Source organism: Sinocyclocheilus anshuiensis, unplaced genomic scaffold, assembly GCF_001515605.1.
Source record: "Sinocyclocheilus anshuiensis isolate Anshui unplaced genomic scaffold, SAMN03320099.WGS_v1.1 scaffold85, whole genome shotgun sequence".
In the NCBI taxonomy this organism is placed as follows: domain Eukaryota; kingdom Metazoa; phylum Chordata; class Actinopteri; order Cypriniformes; family Cyprinidae; genus Sinocyclocheilus; species Sinocyclocheilus anshuiensis.
In genome coordinates, this window is record NW_015536800.1 from 1,727,823 (window position 1) to 1,732,509 (window position 4,687).

Sequence of the window (4,687 nt, forward strand, 5' to 3'; positions counted from 1 at the left end):
ACATTCTCCCCCCCCCCCCCCAACACACACACACACACACGCCTTCTACCAACTGTCCCTTGAGGATATATTTAATAAGTTTCATTTATGTTTATCTAATACTTTGTCCCTCTTTTTCTGTAACAAACACACTCCATCTTGAGGAAGCACAGAAGAAGAACTTGAACTCAATAAAGAATAAGGTTTTAGATGTGTAGAGTGGGCACTGATAAGGTTATAAATGCAGACTTTGCACCCTCTCAAAGTATATTGACTCTACACAGCCTCACCCTGCTTTATGGCCTACCCACAATGCATCATGTGCCAAGGTTTTATAATGTTGCTAATGATTTAAAAGATAATATCTGATTGTGCTATTTTACATCTCAAGGTTGTATTTTCAGCGAGTGGGGATAAACTTCGGAAATGTTTTCTTGTGAATTAATATGTGTACACTAGTATTGTGAGCACAGACTGTTGTAGACAGTTGAGGGATCCATCCAACTGGTTTGCCACCCCTTTGCGTGTGTGTGTGTGTGTGTGTGTGTGTGTGTGTGAGTGTTTGTTTATTTTGTGTGGCTACTAAGGATTCTTCTGATCAGCCAACCGCCTCAAACAAAAATTGTTTTGCCTCTTAAGCACACCATCATTTCCTATTTATGCACGTCTCCCGTCGCTCTACCCTCATTGCCCTCCCTCATTCCACCCCCATGTTTAGTAGTTACAGCTAAATGTGTAACAAGTGACCATCATCATATGACATCTTGCTGACTCTGCAGAAAAATATAATCGGGTAGTTGATAAATAACATGTCCATGAACTTTGTTTTCAAACCAATATGTGGGCTATAAAGGAAAGTGTTGCTTTTTAGCATAATTTAAAAGGGTTAGTGAGGGTTTTTTTCTGTCCCAAAAATACAGTAATACTGTCAGGGTCACATGGTCCTTCGGAAATCTGATTTAGTGCTCAAGAAATGCACTTTATTATTATTAAAGTTGAAATCAGCTGAAAAGTTGTGCTGCTTAATATTTCAATGGAAACCATGATTCCCTTTTTTCAGGGTTCTTTGATGAATAGAGTGCAGCATTAATTTTAAACAGAAATGACATTATAAATGTCTTTTTAGATCAGTTTAATGTATCCGTGTTGAATAAAAGTTTTAATTTCTTTCAAAAATAAATAAATAAACAAACAAACTTACAGTCCCCAAACTTTTGAATGGCAGTGTACAATCACACATTTGAAATTATCCAGCCATGGCTTCCTGTTTCACAGAAATATAAATAGGAGGGAAAACAAAGCCCTTTATTTTTTTTCCTTTTTATATGGCCAATTTTGGTTGTCTCAGTTTCTATATACTGTTTCACTCCAGCACGCACTCCCTTCTGCAAATCAATGATTTCCACCTTATCAAAGTAACTAAAGCAACATAAAACACACTGTAACGTGTAAGTACCTGTTTCTTAGGAACAGGAATGAGAAGATTTCACAGTCCTTTCCAGGTTTGAATGTGCATGAGGGCCGCTGAGCTTCAAACGGTTTGTCTTGAAATGTTTTTGAATGCAGGAATTCAGGAAATTGATTTCAGGTTAGACTGAATAGTTTTCAATCAGTTGCCACCTATAATGAACTTTTGCTCAGTCAGTGGACAATCTCATTCACAGCTCACCGCACGCAGTCACGCTCCCGCACAGACATCTCGTTTGCTCCCAGAAAAACGGGAGAGAAGGGTTCTTGGGTGTGACAAGGAAAAGGAAGGAAGAAAGAAAGAAATATAGGAGAGAGGTGTAGGAGGGGGCACCTTTGCTCTGCCCCACCCCTCACATGCACTGAGTAAACACTCTTTTACCAACTGCACCTCCAATCACACACTCCGCTTCTCTACCCCACAGACTGTGTGTGAGACCGAGAGAGAGAAGAGGCTAGCCGCTGACGCCAGACAGACAGAAGGCCTGAGTGTGTGTGTGTGTGTGTGTGTGTGTGACTGTGAGTGAAACACACCAGCTACACTGCCACTCGGACACACATTCATTCACCTGAAAAGGCAGGTAACCTGTGTTTCTTCATTGTGTGACTGTGACTGCTGGGATTTTGAAGTATGTGTGTTTTTTCTGCTTGTTTAGTTCTGGCTGAGGCTTTATTTAAATGATTGGTGTTTACTTGTGTGTTCTTTTTGAGTGGCAATGTTGTAATGAACTTTTATGACCTTCAGGGGAACTTAAAAAATGAAAACGATACATTTGTTTGCTGTATGGTAAGGACTTTGAAGTATAAATGTACTGTTGAAATATAAATAGCAGCTTAGGTAATTTGACTAGCAGCATTGTGTGTTTATGCAAGTAAGCGTAAAATAGAGTTAAATGTAATTGTGTGTCACAGTTCGCTGCGTTGGTTGTTGGTCTTTGGACTCGACTTCTTCAGCCTTATGTTTGCTGTTAGGGTGGGCCCAGACCTGTGCGTGTTACTGTTATCAGAAAGGTTCCTGTATTTCTCCAGTCAGTGGCAGATATCTCGATTCTCCGTGTGCAGATTTCTCACCGAAAAATCATCAGGTGAAAGTGATGAGACATCAGTGATGTGCTTACTTGAGGCATTTTTGAGCAGATCATCAGCTGTGTGTGTCTGTATCAGCGGATTGTGTTTGATCAGGCCTCGTCACATTGTGTTGCAGTAAGTAGATTAACTTCAGGAGTGAAGAGTTCAGACTGCAAGATAAGAAACCTCAAGATGTCATCAGCATTTGTGGTTCATCCCAATGCTCTAATGTGTGCAGTGTAGTTATGGTAAAAAAAATTGAAGTGCTTTAGGTTATGGGAAGATGTGTTCATTTGTGATTTGTCCACTCGATATGTGTGTGTGTATGCAAAAATGCTTAATATGTGATGTTGTGTTTGATTGTGTGTGTATACACTTAACCTTAATCATTTTTAGTTTTTTACTTCCTTTTTCCTTGTTTGTTATTGATTGTTAGCTGTGTTAACTAAAACTATTGAAATGTAAATATCTGAAATAACTGAAATAAAATATATTAGGTTTACTTTAAACTTTAACTTTTAAACTTAAAACTTTAAAAAATAAAAAAAAACTAGAAATGTACCCTTAGTAACTAATTTAAATAAAATACGTTTAGCAGTGTTAACTAAAAATAAAACTGGTAAACATTGTTTTCACTGATTGAAATAAAGCGCAAATAAAATAAAACATAAATATTAGGTAAAAATTTTTTTAAACTTTTAAAAGTGAAAATTAGAAATGTTGCCTTTGTAACTAATTGAAATATAAAAAGTTTAAGTAGAAGTACTAACATTTCTAAAACTGAAATAAAATAAATTAAAGCTGAATAGAGATAAAAACCACAAAATTACAAAACAAAAATTACGAATAAAAACAAATTCTAAATATTAATGAATACTATAAGAGTATATAATAATACTAAAATAACACTGATTGTTTGAGTTATTCAATGCCTGTTTTTGTGATGAGAACAAAATCATTGTGTGTGTTTTATATGAATGACTGGATAAATGTTTTACTGTAGCATGTTTTCATAGAGAATTGAAACTAAGGATTACAGGAATTGAGAATGGTGTTGTGGGTATGATGGTCACCATGTCCACACGTCTCTCACTCTGTCTGACATTGTTTGACGCCAGTGTTCTGTTTTAAGAAACCGTAATGTGTTCTTTATGTAATATTGTAAATTCATCTCCTGTGATCCAGACGTTCATCTGCAATGCACATAGCATATTTATAGGACAATATACAGACCTTTCAATACTGAGTTTTTCTTGTAACTCTGATAGTTCTCCGTGCTGATTCTTTTTAGATCTTTCTCACCACTGAATACAAGGATTTTTTTACGTCATGAAAACTTAAGATCTAATTTTTGTTCTTGATAGCTTTCAAGTGATTCACTCATATATTTTCAAATTTCTGTCACTTTCAGTATTCATATCGATTGTTGTTGACAAACAGATGATGCATCAGCTCGCTGTTTGGATCACATCATTACACAAAGTTCCAGTGAACAATCAGTGAGAATAAAATGTATCTGCTAAAGTAAGTCTATGCTCACATATTTGTTTTGGACAACATTTGGCCACTTTGGCCTATAACTATAACTGCTAGGCTGATTAACAGAAGTTGTAGTTCCCTCTTGTGTCACTTTCAAAATCAGCCAGCAGCTTTTTCACTGGATAATCTGTTTAAAATTAAAGCTGAATTTCGTGAACTTTAAGGTGAGACACTGCAGGTGAATACACTGTAAAAAAAATTCCGTAAAATTTACGGTAAAAAACCGGCAGCTGTGGTTGCCGGAATTTTACCATAAAAAATACGGTAGCAACGTTTTAGGTTTTACGGTTTTAACTTAAATTTACAGTTAAATACCGTATTTTCATTAACTGATATAATGTTAATATACCAACCTATTGAAGTACTGAAATCTGTTTTGCACCTTTGTAATACACTGATAACCACCAAATGCAGGTGGTGATGAGAAAGTCACATGATGAACCAAAGCCCATCACAAGCAGCTTTTAAATAATAACATATATAGAAGGTGCACAGTGTCATTCACACAAACACCAAACACCATCATGGTAACACACATGAAACTGAAATAATGCAATAAACATTCATTTAACAACATTAGGTATAACACACAACCCTAATATACAAAACTGATAAGAAAAAACTAAGAAACATA

At 36.0% G+C, this 4,687-nt stretch overlaps 1 protein-coding gene across 5 annotated transcripts in view; it reads left to right on the forward strand.

Annotated features, from left to right (window-relative positions):
* The window catches only part of LOC107656158 (RNA-binding protein 47-like), a 29,012-nt gene that overhangs the window by 5,888 nt on the left and 18,437 nt on the right, over positions 1-4,687 (forward strand). For 3 of the 5 annotated variants that reach the window (XM_016443887.1, XM_016443927.1, XM_016443936.1), the window contains exon 3: positions 1,872-2,023. The exons of 1 other annotated variant lie outside the window; for it this stretch is intronic. The gene's annotated coding sequence lies outside the window, so the exon portion shown is untranslated. Of the gene's footprint in view, positions 1-1,871; positions 2,028-4,687 lie in introns of all 5 variants that reach the window. One more of the 5 variants, XM_016443896.1, reaches the window with a different exon arrangement.